General features: G+C 40.3%; 1 pseudogene; it reads left to right on the top strand.

Moving 5' to 3' along the window:
• Nucleotides 1-957: 957 nt before the first annotated feature.
• Nucleotides 958-20,653, top strand: part of LOC100409814 (X-ray repair cross-complementing protein 5 pseudogene) — a 42,429-nt pseudogene continuing 22,733 nt past the window's right edge.

The following is a 20,653-nucleotide window of genomic DNA, read 5'->3' as shown; positions in this document are numbered from 1 at the left end:
GGGAGGCTGAGGCAGGTGGATCACTTGGGGTCAGGAATACGAGACCAGCCTGGCCATCATGGTGATACCTCGTCTCTACCAAAAAATACAAAGAGGTGGCACACGTCTGTAATCCCAGCTACTGGGGAAGCTGAAGTATGAAAATCACTTGAACCTGGGAGACAGAGATTGCAGTGAGCCAAAACTGCACCACTGCACTCCAGCCTGTGCAACAGAGCAAGACTCTGTCTTAAAAATAAATAAAGAGGCCAGGCGCAGGGACTCACGCCTGTAATCCTAGCACTGTGGGAGACTGCGGCAGGTGGATGACTTGAGGTCAGGAGGTTGAATCAGCCTGACCAACATGGTGAAACCCCGTCTCTGCTAAAAATATTAAAAAAATTAGCCAGGCCTGGTGGCATGCACCTGTAGTCCCAGCTACTCATGAGGCTGAGGCACAAGAATTGCTTGAACTCAGGGAGGTGGAGGTGGCAATGAGCCAAGATCGTGACACTGCACTCCAGCATGGGTGACAGAGCAAGACTCTGTCATAAATAAATAAATAACTAAATAAATAATAGAGTAGCAAATGTATGTGAAGTTTTTATGAAAAACCACAAAGCTTAAAAAAAATTCTCAGTATTTTAAGTCTTTCACTTTGTCTCCTGCCATCCCTGGGAGTTTACATCTCTTTCCTTTGCCCTTGCAGGCAAGTTCCTAATCATTTGCAAAGCAAAGGGAAGAACTGCAATTAGGTGGGCATTATTGGTACTTTGGTAATTTGCATTTGCCTTTGTTTTCACGTTTCAGATCAACAAAACATTTTAATTTTTTTCCAGTGGAAAATAACTTTTATTAAGACCCCACCAGCTGCACAATCTGTTCCTGGCATTAAGCTGCTGTTTCTTCTTTTGCAGTTTGGTCTTCCTTGAGTGGTCCCATGAATGCTTTCTTCTCTTCTATGGTCTGGAAGCGGCCATGGCCAAACTTGGAGGTGGTGTCAATGAACTTAAGGTTAATGTGCTCCAGAGCCCACCGTTTGGTCTGCACCAGCAAGGACTTGTGGAGGTGAGCACTCGCTTCTTGGTTCCCACCATATAGACTTTCAGCTATGACCTACTTATTCATGGTATACCATTTATCATGTACCAAGACCTTTAATATTATATGGATTCTGTCTCTGGCCTATTTATTCAGTTGAAATTTGAGTTATAATTGCATGAGGCTTAAAATTAATTGAGTAAAGCACACCACTTTAGAATAGTGCTGAGTAGTGGTCTTTACCGCCTAGTGATTCACTCTTTCTAATTTGGGCAAAGAAAGAACCAGGATGGATCTCTATGGTCTGTCCTGAAGTCTAAGGAAAAGCAGAACAACCGAAGAAGGAAAATGTTTAAACCCTAGCAGCTCTAGAGCTTGGGGTGGCAGGAATCAGGACAACATGCAGTCACCACTTCTGGGATGAATGAGTTTTCATTTTTCAGCTTTATGTCATCCAGTCAAAACCCAAATTCCACGGGGAATGAAATTGTCTGAGCCTGAGTCACATAATCACCAAAATCCAACAGCTTTACCAATTTAGAAGAAAAGAAAATGGATACTGAAAAAGTTACCAAGTGTTACTGGAAATGGATGCTAGGCAAGTAAAAATAATTGAAGGCCATGCTGGAAAATTCCCTGGTGTTCTTAACATGAGGTGTGCATATTCTTCTATGCAGTTATTATTTTTATTCCATCATATATTCTAATTACATTACTGCTACTACACAAGAAAGCTCTTCACTCATTGTTGAATGAGTGAATAGATTTTGTGATGTGGTCGTGGTACCAAGTTTTTAATAATTCTAGCAGTTTTTAGATGATGATCTTGGTTTTGTTTTTTTTTTTTCTTCAGTTAGAGTCTCACTCTGTCACCTAGACTGGAGTGCAGTGGCACGATCTTGGCTCACTGCAACCTCTGCCTCCCGGGTTCAAGCCATTCTCAAGCCTCAGCCTCCTGAGTAGCTGGGATAACAGGCGCCCGCCACCATACCCTGCTAATTTTTGTATTTTTAGTAGAGATGATGTTTCACCATGTTGGCCAGACTGGACTCGACCTCCTGATCTCAAGTGATCCACCTGTCTTGGCCTCCCAAAGTGCTGGGATTACAGGTGTGAGCCACTGTGCCTGGATGATTATTTTGGATTTTTAAGTGGACAATATTATCTGCAAATAGTAACTGTTTTGCTTCCTCTCAATACCTTTATGTTTTATGTTTTATTACCCTAAAAATTCCGGATTGATTTTAATTATTATAGTAATTTTAGACAATCTTGTTTTCCTGTTTCTTTTATTATAAATGTTCTACATATCTACTGAAAAACAAATTTGAACCATATAGAAGAAACTGAAGGGTTAAAGCTACCCTCCCTTTACAGATCCTTTAAACTGCACCTCCTAGTTACAAATGCCTTGAATATGTTTATCACCCTTTTCTATACATAGAAAATAACATATCGCATATTACATTCATTATGTTACATAATGTCACCTTTTATCCAAAATATAATGTTTCCTCTTTCTTCCAAAATAGATTATTGTGTTTGCATTTCTTTTTAATTTTTAAATATGAAATAATTGTCTCCCGCTTTTAATAATTAGGGCATGTGGCTGGGCACAATGGCTCATGCCTGTAATCCCAGCACTTTGGGAGGCAGAGGTGGCAGATTGCTTTAGCTCAGGAGCTCTAGACCAGCCTGGGTAATACACACACCATTCCCAGCCTCTGGTAACTATCATTCTACTTTCTACCTCTGTGAGATTAATTTTTTAGCTTCCACATATGACCAGGAACATGCAACACTTGGCTTTCCATGTCTGGCTTATTTCATTTAACACAGTGACATCCAGTTCCATCCATGTTGATGCAAATAACAGGATTTCATTCTTTTTGTGGCCAAATAGTATTCCATTTTGCATATATGTCACCTTTAATTGATCCATTCACCCATTGACAGATACTTAGTTTGATTCTACATCTTTGCCATTGTGAGTAGTGCTGGAATAAACATGGAGGTGGAGGTATCTCTTTGATATACTGATTCCCATTCCTTTGGATAAATACCCCAGTTGTGGAATTGCCAGATCATACAAGAGCTCTATTTTTAGTTTTTTTGAGAAATCTGCATACTGTTTTCTGTAGTGGGTGTACAAATTTACATTCTCACAACAGTAAGTGAGAATTCCCTTTTCCCCACATCTTCACCAGCATCTGTTATTTTTTTTTTTTTTGTCTTTTTGATAGTAGCCATTCTAACTGGGATAAAATGATAGCTCATTGTACTTTTGATTTGCATTTCTCTGAGGATTAGAGATGTTGAGCATCTTTTTTGGACACTTGTAGGCCATTTGCATATCTTCTTTAGAGAAATGTCTATTCAGATCCTTTGTCCATTTTTTAGTGGGATCATTTATTTATTTACTGTTAAATTGTTTGAGTTCCTTGTGTATTCTGGGTATTAGTTCCTTGTTGGATGGATAGTTTGTAAATATTTTCTCCTACTCCACATGTTGTCTTTTCACCCTGCTGAGTGTGCTCTTCGCTGAGCAGAAAGTTTTAGTTTAGTATAGTCACACTTGCCTGTTTTTGTTTTTGTTGCCTGTGCTTTTGAGGTCTTAGCTATTAGTTTCGGAGGTGTTGTTGTTGTTGTTGTTGTTTTGAGACAGAGTCTCGCTCCATTGCCAGGCACCAGGCTGGAGTACAGTGGCGTGACCTCGGCTCATTGTTGGTTAATATTTGATACATTATTTCTGAGCCTTATTCATTACCTTTAAAATGAGATAAGATTCTACTTACTTTGCAGGTCTGTGAACATCGAATGTGAAATCTATTTGAAAGTGCTTTGTGAATTACAAAGCATTCTGGAAAAGTAAGCAATTAATGTTCAATTATGCTATTTTACCTCATTCCAAATAGGAATATTGCCTGTTTCTTTTGTCATAAATTTTGGTGTCAATTGAGTGTTTACAAAACTATTTTGTTTTACCCCTCTAGTTAAAAATTTAGGTATGACTAATTTTTCCTATTTTTCCCCACTGATATTTTTAATTTAAATAACAGGAAGCTTATATTCAAAACATGTCCTGAAATAAATGGTACAATGTCTGGAATTTGCAAGATGAGGAGTAGCAGAATAGTGAGTAGGGGTATAGATGCAAGAATTTGGCTGTGGGTTAATTACTGGTAAAGTTAAGAAATGGCATATTAGTATTCTTCATACAATTTTCTCCACCTTTATATATATCGGAAATTTTCCATAATAAAGACATAAAAATTCCCTGAAACTCTAAGGGAACATTTTATAAGCTATAAATGGACTAGATTCATTTATTCAACTTATAGAAGTGTATTAGAGATAGATAATTCAGAAGAATAATATAGAAATATCCCAGCTACAACTAACAAAGAGAAAAATGGCCTGCCAATGATGTAATAGTGATGAAAACTTAACACAAATATAACTGGCATAATCACCATTTTAACACATGGCTAGAATCCAACACCATATTAAACTTAAACTTTGAATTGCCTTTTACTCTATATAGTGTTTAACTATACCTATGCCTTTATTGGAAAATGTAAAAGAAGAAAAGCAAAAGAACATTCTTTTTTTTTTTTTGATCTCAGGTATTTTTTTTTTTTTCCAAAATTTTTTTTTTTTTAATTTTTTATTGGATTATAGGTTTTGGGGTACATGAGCAGAGCATGCAAGACAGTTGCGTAGGTACACACATGGCAGTGTGCTTTGCTTTTCTTCTCCCCTTCACCCACATTTGGCATTTCTCCCCAGGCTATCCCTCCCCACCTCCCCCTCCCACTGGCCCTCCCCTTTTCCCCCCAATAGACCCCAGTGTTTAGTACTCCCCTTTCTGTGTCCATGTGTTCTCATTTTTCATCACCCACCTATGAGTGAGAATATGCGGTGTTTCATTTTCTGTTCTTGTGTCAGTTTGCTGAGGATGATGTTCTCCAGATTCATCCATGTCCCTACAAACGACACGAACTCATCATTTCTGATTGCTGCATAATATTCCATGGTGTATATGTGCCACATTTTTCCAATCCAGTCTATTATCAATGGGCATTTGGGTTGATTCCAGGTCTTTGCTATTGTAAACAGTGCTGCAATGAACATTCGTGTACATGTGTCCTTATAGTAGAACGATTTATAGTCTTTTGGATATATACCCAGTAATGGGATTGCTGGGTCAAATGGAATTTCTATTTCTAAGGCCTTGAGGAATCGCCACACTGTCTTCCACAATGGTTGAACTAATTTACACTCCCACCAACAGTGTAAAAGTGTTCCTTTTTCTCCACATCCTCTCCAGCATCTGTTGTCTCCAGATTTTTTAATGATCGCCATTCTAACTGGCGTGAGATGGTATCTCAATGTGGTTTTGATTTGCATCTCTCTGATGACCAGTGACGATGAGCATTTTTTCATATGATTGTTGGCCTCATATATGTCTTCTTTCGTAAAGTATCTGTTCATATCCTTTGCCCACTTTTGAATGGGCTTGTTTGTTTTTTTCCTGTAAATCTGCTTGAGTTGTTTGTAAATTCTGGATATCAGCCCTTTGTCAGATGGGTAGACTGCAAAAATTTTTTCCCATTCTGTTGGTTGCCAATCCACTCTAGTGACTGTTTCTTTTGCCGTGCAGAAGCTGTGGAGTTTCATTAGGTCCCATTTGTCTATTTTGGCTTTTGTTGCCAATGCTCTTGGTGTTTTGTTCATGAAGTCCTTGCCTACTCCTATGTCCTGGATAGTTTTGCCTAGATTTCCTTCTAGGGTTTTTATGGTGCCAGGTCTTATGTTTAAGTCTTTAATCCATCTGGAGTTAATTTTAGTGTAAGGTGTCAGGAAGGGGTCCTGTTTCTGCTTTCTGCACATGGCTAGCCAGTTTTCCCAAGACCATTTGTTAAACATGGAATCCTTGCCCCATTGCTTGTTTTTGTCAGGTTTATCAAAGATTGTATAGTTGTATGTATGTTGTGTTGCCTCCGGTGCCTCTGTTTTGTTCCACTGGTCTATATCTCTGTTTTGGTACCAGTACCATGCTGTTTTGATTACTGTAGCCTTGTAGTATAGTTTGAAATCCGGTAGTGTGATGCCCCCCACTGTGTTCTTTTTGCTTAGAATTGACTTGGCTATGTGGGCTCTCTTTTGGTTCCATATGAAGTTCATGGTGGTTTTTTCCAGTTCTGTGAAGAAAGTCAATGGTAGCTTGATGGGGATAGCGTTGATTCTGTAAATTACTTTGGGCAGTATAGCCATTTTCACGATATTAATTCTTCCTAACCATGAACATGGAATGTTTCTCCATCTGTTTGTGTCCTCTCTGATTTCATTGAGCAGTGGTTTGTAGTTCTCCTTGAAGAGGTCCCTTACGTTCCTTGTGAGTTGTATTCCAAGGTATTTTATTCTTTTTGTAGCAATTGCGAATGGCAGTTCGCTCTTGATTTGGCTCTCTTTAAGTCTGTTATTGGTGTAGACGAATGCTTGTGATTTTTGCACATTGATTTTATATCCTGAGACTTTGCTGATGTTGTTTATCAGTTTCAGGAGTTTTTGGGCTGAGGCGATGGGGTCTTCTAGGTATACTATCATGTCGTCTGCAAATAGAGACAATTTGGCTTCCACCTTTCCTATTTGAATACCCTTTATTTCTTTTTCTTGCCTGATTGCTCTGGCTAGAACTTCCAGTACTATATTGAATAGGAGTGGTGAGAGAGGGCATCCTTGTCTAGTACCAGATTTCAAAGGGAATGCTTCCAGTTTTTGCCCATTCAGTATGATATTGGCTGTTGGTTTGTCATAAATAGCTTTTATTACTTTGAGATACGTTCCATCGATACCGAGTTTATTGAGGGTTTTTAGCATAAAGGGCTGTTGAATTTTGTCAAATGCCTTCTCTGCGTCAATCGAGATAATCATGTGGTTTTTGTTTTTGGTTCTGTTTATGTGGTGAATTACGTTGATAGACTTGCGTATGTTGAACCAGCCTTGCATCCCCGGGATGAATCCTACTTGATCATGATGAATAAGTTTTTTGATTTGCTGTTGCAATCAGCTTGCCAATATTTTATTGAAGATTTTTGCATCTATGTTCATCATGGATATTGGCCTGAAGTTTTCTTTTCTCGTTGGGTCTCTGCCGGGTTTTGGTATCAGGATGATGTTGGTCTCATAAAATGATTTGGGAAGGATTCCCTCTTTTTGGATTGTTTGAAATAGTTTTAGAAGGAATGGTACCAGCTCCTCCTTGTGTGTCTGGTAGAATTCGGCTGTGAACCCGTCTGGACCTGGGCTTTTTTTGTGAGGTAGGCTCTTAATTGCTGCCTCAACTTCAGACCTTGTTATTGGTCTATTCATAGTTTCAGCTTCCTCCTGGTTTAGGCTTGGGAGGACACAGGAGTCCAGGAATTTATCCATTTCTTCCAGGTTTACTAGTTTATGTGCATAGAGTTGTTTGTAATATTCTCTGATGATGGTTTGAATTTCTGTGGAATCTGTGGTGATTTCCCCTTTATCATTTTTTATTGCATCTATTTGGTTGTTCTCTCTTTTCTTTTTAATCAATCTGGCTAGTGGTCTGTCTATTTTGTTGATCTTTTCAAAAAACCAGCTCTTGGATTTATTGATTTTTTGAAGGGTTTTTCGTGTCTCAATCTCCTTCAGCTCAGCTCTGATCTTAGTAATTTCTTGTCTTCTGCTGGGTTTTGAGTTTTTTTGATCTTGCTCCTCTAGCTCTTTCAATTTTGACGATAGGGTGTCAATTTTGGATCTCTCCATTCTCCTCATATGGGCACTTATTGCTATATACTTTCCTCTAGAGACTGCTTTAAATGTGTCCCAGAGGTTCTGGCACGTTGTGTCTTCATTCTCATTGGTTTCGAAGAACTTCTTTATTTCTGCTTTCATTTCGTTGTTTACCCAGTCAACATTCAAGAGCCAGTTGTTCAGTTTCCATGAAGCTGTGCGGTTCTGGGTCGGTTTCTGAATTCTGAGTTCTAACTTGATTGCACTATGGTCTGAGAGGCTGTTTGTTATGATTTCAGTTGTTTTGCATTTGTTGAGCAGTGCTTTACTTCAAATTATGTGGTCAATTTTAGAGTAGGTGTGATGTGGTGCTGAGAAGAATGTATATTCTGTGGATTTGGGGTGGAGAGTTCTGTAAATGTCCACCAGGTTTGCTTGCTCCAGGTCTGAGTTCAAGCCCTGGGTATCCTTGTTGATTTTCTGTCTGGTTGATCTGTCTAATATTGACAGTGGAGTGTTAAAGTCTCCCACTATTATTGTGTGGGAGTCTAAGTCCTTCTGTAAGTCATTAAGAACTTGCCTTATGTATCTGGGTGCTCCTGTGTTGGGTCCATATATGTTTAGGATCGTTAGCTCTTCTTGTTGTATCGATCCTTTTACCATTATGTAATGGCCTTCTTTGTCTCTTTTGATCTTTGTTGCTTTAAAGTCTATTTTATCAGAGATGAGAATTGCAACTCCTGCTTTTTTTTGCTTTCCATTAGCTTGGTAAATCTTCCTCCATCCCTTTATTTTGAGCCTTTGTGTATCCTTGCATGTGAGATGGGTTTCCTGGATACAGCACACTGATGGGTTTTGGATTTTTATCCAATTTGCCAGTCTGTGTGTTTTGATTGGTGCATTTAGTCCATTTACATTTAGGGTTAATATTGTTATGTGTGAATTTGATACTGCCATTTTGATTCTAAGTGGCTGTTTTGCCTGTTAGTTGTTGTAGATTCTTCATTATGTTGAAGCTCTTTAGCATTCAGTGTGATTTTGGAATGGCTGGTACTGATTGATCCTTTATATGTGTAGTGCCTCTTTTAGGAGCTCTTGTAAAGCAGGCCTGGTGGTGACAAAATCTCTGAGTACTTGCTTGTTCGCAAAGGATTTTATTCTTCCTTCACTTCTGAAGCTCAGTTTGGCTGGATATGAAATTCTGGGTTGAAAGTTCTTTTCTTTAAGAATGTTGAATATAGGCCCCCACTCTTCTGGCTTGTAGTGTTTCTGCCGAGAGATCTGCTGTGAGTCTGATGGGCTTCCCTTTGTGGGTGACCCGACCTTTCTCTCTGGCTGCCCTTAGTATTCTCTCCTTTATTTCAACCCTGTTGAATCTGATGATTATGTGCCTTGGGGTTGCTCTTCTTGCGGAATATCTTTGTGGTGTTCTCTGTATTTCCTGCAATTGAGTGTTGGCTTGTCTTGCTAGGTGGGGGAAATTTTCCTGGATGATGTCCTGAAGAGTATTTTCCAGCTGGGATTCATTCTCTTCGTCCCCTTCTGGTACACCTATCAAACGTAGGTTAGGTCTTTTCATATAGTCCCACATTTCTTGGAGACTTTGTTCATTCCTTTTTGCACTTTTTTCTCTGATCTTGGTTTCTCGTTTTATTTCATTGAGTTGGTCTTTGACTTCAGATATTCTTTCTTCTGCTTGGTCAATTCGGCTATTGAAACTTGCGTTTGCTTCGCGAAGTTCTCGTATTGTGTTTTTCAGCTCCTTTAATTCATTCATATTCCTCTCTAAGGTATCCATTCTTGTTATCATTTCCTCGAATCTTTTTTCAAATCTTTTTTCAAGGTTCTTAGTTTCTTTGCATTGATTTAATACATGATCTTTTAGCTCACAAAAGTTTCTCATTATCCATCTTCTGAAGTCTAATTCCGTCATTTCGTCACAGTCATTCTCCGTCCAGCTTTGTTCCCTTGCTGGTGAGGAGTTTTGGTCCTTTCTAGGAGGCGATGTGTTCTGGTTTCGGGTGTTTTCCTCCTTTTTGCGCTGGTTTCTTCCCATCTTTGTGGATTTGTCCGCTGGTCGTCTGCGTAGTTGCTGACTTTTCGTTTGGGTCTCTGAGTGGACACCCAGAATGTTGATAATGAAGTATTTCTGTTGCTTGGTTTTCCTTCTACCAGTCTAGCCCCTTCACTGTACGACTGTTGAGGTCCGCTCCAGACCCTGCTTGTCTGGGGTGCACCTCTAGTAGCCGTGGCACAGCGAGGGATGCTACCAGTTTCTTTTTCTGCTCTCTTTGTCCCAGGATGATGCCTGCCTAATGACAGTCTTTTGGATATAGAGGGGTCAGGGAGCTGCTTGAGGAGACAGTTTGTACTTTATAGGGGTTTAATTGCTGAGCTGTGCACTCTGTTGTTCATTCAGGGCTGTTAGGCTGCTATGTTTGATTCTGCTGCAACACAGTTCATTAAACAACCCTTTTTTTTTTTCTCAAATGCTCTGTGTTGAGGGGTTTGGGCTTTATTTTTGGATGTCCGATCAGGTGTCCTGCCCAGCTCAAAGGCAGACTAGCCACTGTTTGGCTGCCGAGGCTCCGCCCTGCTGTTGTGTGATTCACGCTGTTCCTGCCGGCTCTGCTGTGGTCTCCGCCACTCCCTGCGGCGGAGTCTCTTCATTGTAGCGTGTTGCCTCAGCAACGGCAGGCTGCGTCAGCAGTGGGCGTGTATCTCAGTAGGGACGGGTTGCCTCGGCAACGGCTGGCTGCGTCAGCAGTGGGCGTGTATCTCAGTTGGGGCGGGTTGCCTCGGCAACGGCTGGCTGCGTCAGCAGTGGGCGCGTATATCAGTTGGGGCAGGTTGCCTCCGTAGTGGTGGACGCCCCTCCCCCACAGAGCGTCTCGGACCGTCTGCCCGGGATAGTTTGAAATCGCGGTTTTGTTCGTCCCACTGGGTATCCCAAACGATCTGTCCCTGCAATCCCCTGGGCTGGGCTACTGTGCAAGTCTCGTTCAGTCTCAAGTCCAGCCCTCTCAAGTCTCAGGTTGCCGGTTCAACAAGGCACCCGGACAAGCGCGCCCTGTGGGGATTGCTGGGTAGGGCCGGCCGCCGCCGCCCCGGCTGCCGGCTTCGCCAGGCAGACCTACTGCCTGGCGTCCCGTGTCTTTTTATACTTGGGAGTTTCCCCGTTCTGTGGGCAACAAAGATCAGTCTGGAAATGCAGCACTGACTCACCGTTTGCGAATTCAACGCGGGCTCCAATCCTGGGTTGTTCTCACAGCGCCATCTTGAGTCCCTCTCCAAGAACATTCTTAAAGAATATCAGGACTTCCCTCAAACCAGAAGATGATCCTCTGCCTTCAGAATCTACATTCAAATCCTGCTAAATGGATGACCATCTAGCCTGTTCAGCAGGGTGTCACTGAAACTCATGTGGGAAATTTGAAAGAATCTGGAGTTTGGAGAAAAAGTAATGCACTGAAATATCAGCTCAGCTATTTACTGGTTTGCGTTGGCAAGTCATTTAACCTCACTAAACCTTAGTCATGTTTAAAATGGAAACAATAGTAATCTCTACCTATGAGGATGCCAAATGTGGCACATGGAGGTGAAAGAGCTTTATAAATTGTAGCAGTTTATAAAGCTAATTGGTTATTGTTATTATTGTTGCTTTTGGAGGAACATTTTCATGGTAAAATGTTTCAAAGTCCTTATGTTCTGAATATATTCCTTATGTTCAGAATATTTTCTTTAAAGTTACCTAAATTGGCAGGGCATGGTGGCTCACACCTGTAATCCAAGCACTTTGGGAGGCTGAGGCAGGTGGATCACTTGAGGTCAGGAGTTTGAGACCAGCCTGGCCAAAATGGTGAAACCCTGTCTCTACTAAATTACAAAAATTAGCCAGATCTGGTGGCAGGTGCCTGTAATCCCAGCTACTGGGGAGTCTGAGGCAGAAGAATTGCTTGAACCCGTGAGAAAGAGCTTGCAGTGAGCCAAGACCGCACCACTGCACTCCTGCACTCCTGGGTGACAGAGTGAGACTCCCTCTCAAAAAAATTAAAAAAAAAAAAAACAACAGTTACCTAAATTGCTCCTGCAAAAATTACAGACCATTCTTCACTCTTTAGTGAAAATGAATAGGTCCATTCAGTGTTATTCATGGAGCATTCCATCAAAAATCACAGACTCAAACATGTTTGTGCTAGAAGGAGACTTGGCAATCAGTCCAGACTGCTTATTTCACATGAGGAAACTGAGGTCCACAGTACTGAAACATCATTCTGGATGATACAGCTAGTACAGGTGAGAGCCTGAACTGAAATCAAAGTCTCTGGATTCTAGGTTAACGTCTACAAGAACATACTATTTTTAAAAAGTTGGGGGAGGAACGCTGTAACCAAGATGCCCTTTTTCTACATTACTGTTTAGCAGATGTGCCCCTTGGAAAACAGGTTGGTTTTTTGGGGTTTTGTTTGTTTGTTTGAGACAGAGTCTTCCTCTGTCGAAAACACAAGTTCTTCAAGATGTTAATAAATGTCACACATAAAAGGGCTTCAGAGATAAATTTGTGAAATGTTGATTTGATATTAAGCAAGATTATTTACAGAGACCCCTCAAAGCTTGTGCCAATATACTATTACATTTTAAATCCAAAAATGAGAGCAGAATTTCCCAAAAATGTTTGACCATGGGAGTCTTATTTCTGTACGCAGACTCCAGAGCCACATGGCCTTCTTTGTTTAACTGCTGCCTCTAGTAACTGTGGCATCTTGGACAAGTCACTTAATCATTCTGTGCCTCACTTTCTGCATCTGAAAAGTTGGAATAATAAAGGCACCTACTTTATTGGGTAGCTGTGAAGCTTCAACGGGTTAGCATGAGTGAAGTGTTTCCAGCAGTACCTGCCTCATAGTAAACAGCACAAAGTTTCACTATCATTAGAGCATTCGTTTTGTGTTGCTGTTATCCCTTATTCCAGTTATCATTATTTTAGAGGACTACACATTTACTCTCAGTAATTGAGACCAAATGGGGAAACGTGAGAAACTGTGCTGTATCTTGGTCAGTAGTTACCCAACCTAGCGGATCTGAAAACTACAGATTTCCATCCCTCCCACCTGAGATCCTGATGCCACTGGTCTGTGATGGAAACCAGGAATTTGCCTTTTAAAAGCACCTCTGACAATTCTGATGATCACTGCAGTTTAGGATCCACTTATTCTATCAATGTCATTTCTTTACACTTCTTACTCAAGGCCTGTCTTTCAAAACTCTAGGAAACCTTTTCCCTTCAGCGTGTGAGAACTTTGGAGGTTTAGTAAGAGACAAGAGAGAGGATAGAATACCAGAACGGCTAGTGGACTTATCCATGGCACCACCAATTGAACCAGTCTGTTAAACTACTCATTTATTGTAGTGGTTTAAGGCAGCTGCAAGGAAACATGAGGGAAGCCTTCTAAAATGGATATTAGTATCTCATGGTCTGGAGCAGCATGGAGAAGGGTATCAAAATGGATCAGGGGCAGAGGAAGAGACAACAACAAAATAATTTGCACCAAAGATAAAGGCATTGACCGTTTTCTAGATATTGTCAGTATCTCTGCCACACATGCTATACCATTTTGCAATCCCAACAGCAACAAGCAGTAATGACTGTTTTTCCAACATCTCCCCCAAAGAATAAACTGTCACACCTTTGGCTTTCTGCCTATCAGGGTGAAATATGGTATGTTGGTATAATTTTAATTTGTATGGCCTTAATTTGCATATTTCTTCATATGTTTAGGGATATTTGTATTTATTTTTCTGTGAACTATATGGCTTTGAATTCTCTTTGTCACAAGTGTAAGCTGTTCCATAACAGCTTATGCTATTATGGGCTGTGTTCATAAACCACCAAAAGAGTTACAGAAAATAGAATGAAATATGTAGTCATGTCCATGATCACTTGCCCTTCTCATTGCTAGAGGAACCAACAGAACTCCAAAGACAACTTATAGCTGTTCCTCAACTGGAGTGGACCAGGCTATTCCCTGGTTCACCCTAGTAGCAACAGCCAGCTTTCTTCCTCAGGCAAACCAAAATATCATAAGTCCCTTGTTTGGAGATATAGAAAACTGGGCCTACATGTTTAAGGGGGTTTATATTATCTGCCATTTTCTTAATCTTGGAAGGAAACAGATTGACTTCAAAATGTTATATTTTTTCATATAACAAAGAGAAACACTATGATGAATCAAACAAATCAAGAGATTCATTTCACACAATTATGTTATTTTGTAAACTGAATATGGCTGCTTAGCATATTGTGAAAATTGAATTACTTGTGGTACTTAAGCATTGAATTGATTAAAACTCCTCTAATTCAAAAATGTTATCTATCTACTAAGCTAATATATTTATAAAAGGTCTGAGAAAATGGCCCTATTTTTAATTATGTTTCATTATTGTGTTAATTACATTGGCCGACAAAATTAGAACTTAGTTATTACACTTGTTGGAGAAGCTTGAGTCATGCATAACTATAATTGAACCCAACATGGGAAAAGTCACTGGTTTCAGCTGATATGGAATTAATTTATACTCTGAAAAGCTTACTAACTAAAAGGTACTTGAAAGTTATCATATTGATTATAATATCATAAATATCTAAAATAATGGATTTTTTTTCCCTGAGCACACACATATTTTCTCTCCCTTTTATTTCTAATGCAGGGGTAAGCAGAAAGGACACTATTATGTAGCCACTCCACATGGGCGCTTATCCAATAAAAGGGACACAGACACTAAAGAATGATCATACAAAATACTAAGTATATCATTTCCCATTAGCACAGCACACATCTTATTCCTGGTAGTAGAAATTAGGCCATGCTAATGTGAGAGTCCAAAAATGAGAGCATAAAAATTAATACACATCACTAAGATGAGTTTCAAGTTTCCAAGATTCAACCTAATTCTCTTTTTAACATGCAAACTGGTAAAAGATGCTAAGAGACTTTTGGTAAAAGAAGAAAGAATAATGTGATGGTTAATTTTATCTGTCAATATGGTGAGCCACACTACCCAGACATATGGTCAAACACTACTCTAAATGTTTCCGTAAAGATTTCTTTTAGACAAGATTAACATTTACCACAGTAGGCTTTGAGCAAAGCTGACTATCCTCTATAATGTGGGTGGGCCTCATCCAATCACTTGAAGGCTTTAATAGAAAAGGACTGTAATTGGCTGGGCACTGTGGCTCACACCTGTGATTCTAGTACTTGGGGAGGCCAAGGTGGGCAGATCACTTGAGGTCAGGAGTTCTAGACCAGCTTGGCCAACATGGTGAAACCTTGTCTCTACTAAAAATATAAAAAAATTAGCCAAGCATGGTGGTGCACACCTGTAATCCCAGCTACCCAGTAGGCTGAGGCAAGAGAATTGCCTGAACCCAGGAGGCAGAGGTTACAGTGAGCTGAGATCACACCACTGTGCTCTAGCTTGTGTGACAGAATGAGACCCTGTCTCAACAAACAAACAAAAACAAGAAAGAACAAGTCTGAGCTCCCCCAAAGAAGAAATTCTGCCAGCAGATTGCTTTTATACTCATACTGCAGCATCACCTCTTTCCTGAGTGTACAGCCAGCCAGCTTACCCTGCAGATTTCAGACTTGCCTGTCTCCTCCATAATTGTATAAGCTAAGCTAATTCCTTGAAATAAATCTCTGGAGTGAGGCATTCAAGATGGCCAGTTAGAAGCAGCTGCGGTTGGCACTCAAGGAAAGGAATGCAAAGGAGTAAGTAAATTTAGCACCTTCAACCTTGAACTTCAAGGTTCTCACATTGAAACTGTCTAGGCAAACAACTCAAACCACAAACAGTGAAGCTGGTGGGAGCAGGGAGGACAACAGCCCATCCAGGAGCAGCACGGAGCCAAAGGAACCCTCACCCCTACCAAGGGAAGCAGTGAGTAATTGTGCAACACAATCTGGGAAACCATGCTTCTCCCATGGATCTTTGCAATCTGTGGATCAGGAGATCCCCTCATGAGCTCACACCACTGGGCTGTGGGGCCAATACACAGAACCATGTGGAGTTTTGGCAGAGCAACCACTCAGGCACACAGAGTTTTATATACTGCAGCCCCAGGATCCCCAGTGAGGTGGAAAATCCATCTGTACATATCTCTAGGAAGGGGGCTGAATCCAGGGAGCCAAGCAGTCTTGTTCTGCAGGTCCCACAATCATGACACCACACAAGTTAAGTCTCACTGGCTTGGAATTCCAGCCAGCTGATGGCAACAGGCTGAAATCTGCCTGAGACGGGTCTGAGTTCCCAGGAAGAACAGGCCGTTGCCATCTCTGTAGTTTGGTCCACTCAGCCATCCTAGCCTGCCAGCTTTGGAGAATACAAATGGTCCAGACAAGGAAGGGTCCCCCCAACACAGAACACCTGCTCTACCAAAAAGCAACAAGACCACTTTAAGCTGGTCGCTGATCCTCTTCCTCCTGACTGGGTGAGACCTCCTAACAGGGGTCTCCAGCCACCTCCTACAGGTACATTTGGGCAGCAACAGGTCAGTACACCCCTGAGATGAAGCTTCCAGAGGAAGGAGGGGGCTGCCATCTTTGCTGTTTCACAGCCTTTCTTGGTGATACCACCAGGTATGGAAAAACTGAGGTAACTAAGGTCTGGAGTGAACTTCCAGCAAACATAGCAGCCCTATGATAGAGTAGCCTGACTGTTAAAAGAAACACAAATAAACAGAAAACAACAGCAACCACAAAGACTCCACAAAAAACCCATTCAAAGGTCAGTGACCTCAAAGACCAAAGGTAAATAATCCCACAAAGATGAGAAAAAAATTAATGCAAAAGTGCTGAAAACTCAGAAAGCCAGAGTGCCTCTTCTCCTCCAAATGACCACAACATCTCTTCAGCAACAGCACAGAACTCGGCTGAGGCTAAAATAACTGAATTGACAGAAGTAGGCCTCAGAAGGTGGATAGTAATAAACTTCACTGAGCTAAAGAAGTATTTTGTAACCCAATGCAAAGAAGTTAAAAATCAGGATAAAACAACATAGGAGCTGACAGCCAGAATAGCTAGTTTAGAGAGGAAAATAACCAATGCGATGGAGCTGAAAACTATGACACAAGAACTTCACAATGCAATCACAAGTATCAATAGCAGAATAGACCAAGCAGAGGAAAGAATCTCAGAACTTGAAGACTGTCTTTCTGAAATAAGATAGGCAGACAAGAATAGAGAAAAAAAGAATGAAAATAAAATCCTTTTCAGACAAGCAAATTCTGAAGAAATTCATCACCCCCAGGCCTGCCTTGCAAGAGCTCCTGAAGAAAGCACTAAATATGGAAAGGAAAAACTGGTTCCAGCCACTACAAAAGCACATTGAAGTACACAGATCAGTGACACCATGAAGCAACTGTATCAACCAGTCTGCAAAATAACCAGTCAGCATCATAATGACAGAATCAAATTCACACATAACAATACTAACCTCAAATGCAAATGGGCTAAGTGCCACAATTAAAAGACACAGAATGGCAAACTAGATAAAGAGCTAGAACTCATGGGATACTGTCTGCAAGAGACCCATCTCAAATGCAAAGACACACATAGGCTCAAAATAAAGGGATGGAGGAAAAAGTACCAAGCAAATGGAAAACAGAAAAAAGCAAGGGTCACAATTCTAGTTTATGACAAAATAGAATTTAAGCCAACAAAGATTTTTTTAAAATGTAGGAGCACTCAGATTCATAAAGAAAGTTCTTAGAGACCTACAAAGAGCTTAGACTTCTACACAACAAGAGTGGAAGACATTAACGCCCCACTAACAATATTAGACACATCATCAAGACAGAAAATTATCAAAGATATTCAGGACCTGAACTCCATTCTAGATCAAATGGACTTAGTAGCTATCTCCAGAAATCTCCACCCCACTGCAACAGAATATACATTCATCTCGTTGCCACACAGCATTTAATCTAAAACTGATCACATATTCAGAAGTAAAACACTCCTCAGCAAATGCAAAATAACTGAAATCATAACAGTCTCTCAGACCACAGTGCAATCAAATTAGAACTCAAATTTAAGAAACTAACTCAAAACCACACAACTATGATGGAAATTGAACAACTTGCTCCCGAACACCACCTAAGTAAATAATAAAATTAAGGCAGAAATTAAGAAGTTCTTTGAAACTAATGAGAACAGAGAAAATATGGCAGAGTCTCTGGGATGCGGCTAAGTGTTAAGAGGGAAATTTATAGCACTGAATGCCCACATCTAAAAGCTAGAAAGATATGAAGTTAACAACCTAACATCACAACCAAAATGACAAAAGGACCAAGAACAAATGAACCCCAAAGCTAGCAGAAAACAAGAAATAACCAAGATCAGAGATGAACTGAAGGAGACAAAGACACGAAAACCCCTACAAAAAAAATCAATGGATCCAGGAGCTGTTGTCTTTTTCAAAAATTAATAAAATAGAACACTAAGCTGCACTAATGAGAAAAGAGAAGAATTAAACACAATCAGAAATGATAAGGGGGTACTACCACTGATGCCACAGATACACAAACAACCATCAGAAAATACTATAAACACCTCTATGCACATGAACTACAAAATCTAGACGAAATGAATAAATTCCTTGACACATACATTCTCCTAACACTGAACCAGGAAGAAATTGAATCCTTGAATAGACCAATAATGAGTTCTGGAACTGAGGTAGTAACAGTCTACCAACCAAACAAAACAAAACAGGGCCAGATGTATTCACAGCTGAATTCTAGGTACAAAGAAGAGCTGGTACCATTTCTACTGAAAGTATGCCAAACAAAATTGAAAAGGAAGGACTCCTCCCTAACATTATATGAGGTCAGCATCACTCTGATACCAAAGCCTGGCAGAGATACAAAAAAAAAAAAAAAAGAAAGAAAACTTCAAGCCAATATTCTTGATGAACATCAATGTAAAAATCCTTAGTAAAATATTGGATAGCTGAATCCAGCAGCACATCAAAAAGCTTATCCACCATTATCAAACTGGCTCTATCCCTGGGATGTAAGCTTGGTTCAACATCACAGGTCAATAAATGTGATTCATACTCATAACATAAAAATAACTAAAGACAAAAACCCCATTATTATCTCAATAGATTCAGAAAAGGCCTTCAGTAAAATTCAACATTGCTTCACATTAACAACTCTCAATAAACTAAATGTTGAAGGAACATTTCTCAAAATAATAAGAGCATGACAAACCCACAGCCAATATCATACTGAATGGACAAAATCTAGAAGAATTCCCCTTGAAAAACAGCACAAGACAGGGATGCCCTCTCTCATCACTCCTATTCAACTATTCAACATAGTATTGGATGTTCTGGCCAGGGAAATCAGGCAAGAAAAATAAATAAACGGCATTCAAACAGAAAAGGAGGAAGCCAAATTGTCTTTGTTTTCAGGCCAGGTGCAGTGGCTCACGCCCGTAATCCCAGCATTTTGGGTGGCTGAGGTGGGTGGATCACCTGAGGTCAGGAGTTTAAGACCAGCCTGGCCAACATGGCAAAACCCCATCTCTACTAAAATATAAAAATTAGTCAGGCATGGTGACACATGCCTATCGTTCCAGCTACTTGAGATGCTCAGGCAAAAAAATCACTTTAGCCCAGAGGTAAAGTTTGCAGTGATCCAAGATCATGCCACTGCTCTCCAGCCTGGACAACAGCTAAGACTCCATCTCAATAAAATTAATATTATTACTATGTGTAGATGACATAATGCTATATCTAGAAAACCCCATCATTTCAGCCCAAAAGCTTCTTAAACTGATAACTTCAGCAAAGTCTCAGGATACAAAATTAATGTGCAAAGATCACTAGCATTTCTATACAAAGGCAAGCAGAGAACCACATCAGGAATAAATTCTCATTCACAATTGCTACAAGCAGAATAAAAGACCTAGAAATAAAGCTAACAAGGGACGTAAAGTATCTCTTCGAGGATTACTACGAACCTCTGATCAAAGAAATCAAGAGAGGAGGCTGGGCCTGGTGGCTCATGCCTGTAATCCCAGCACTTTGGGAAGCTGAGGTGGGTGGATCACAAGGTCAAGAGTTCAAGACCAGCCTGACCAACACGGTGAAACCCTGTCTCTGCTACAAATACAAAAATTAGCTAGGCATGGTGGCACGTGCCTGTAATCTCAGGTGTTCAGGAGGCTGGGTCAGGAGAATCTCTTGAACCCAGGAGGCGGAGGTTGCAGTGAGCCGAGATTGTGCCACTGAACTCCAGCCTGGACAACAGAGCGAGACTCCATCCCCCACAAAAAATTTAAAAAAAAAATCAGAGAGGTCACAAACAGAAAAACATCCCATCCTCATTAAATAGAAAGAATAAATATGAAAATAGCCTCATTACCCAAGGTAATTTTTAGATTTTATGCTATTCACATTAAAGTACCATTGATGTTCCTCACAGAATTAGAAAAAAAACTATTTTAAAATTCATATAAACCAAAAAAGAGCCCATGTGGCCAAGGCAATCCTAAGCAAAAAGAACAAAGCTGGAGGCATCACACTACCCGACTTTATACTACAAGGCTACAGTAGCCAAAACAGCATAATACTGGTACAAAAAGACACATAGACCAATGGAACAGAACAGAAATCACAGAAATAAGATTGCACACCTACAACCAACCATCTGATCATCTACAAACCTGACAAAAACAAGCAACAGGAAAGGGATTTCCCACTTAATAAATGGTACTGGAACAGCTGGGTAGTCACATGCAGAAAACCGAAACTTGACCCCTTCCTTACATCTTATATATAAATTAATTCAAGATTAATT

The sequence above is a fragment of the Callithrix jacchus genome, chromosome 3 (assembly GCF_049354715.1).
Source record: "Callithrix jacchus isolate 240 chromosome 3, calJac240_pri, whole genome shotgun sequence".
Classification (NCBI taxonomy): domain Eukaryota; kingdom Metazoa; phylum Chordata; class Mammalia; order Primates; family Cebidae; genus Callithrix; species Callithrix jacchus.
The sequence above is the reverse complement of the archived record's forward strand: the minus strand, read 5'-3'. Positions and strand labels throughout refer to the sequence as shown.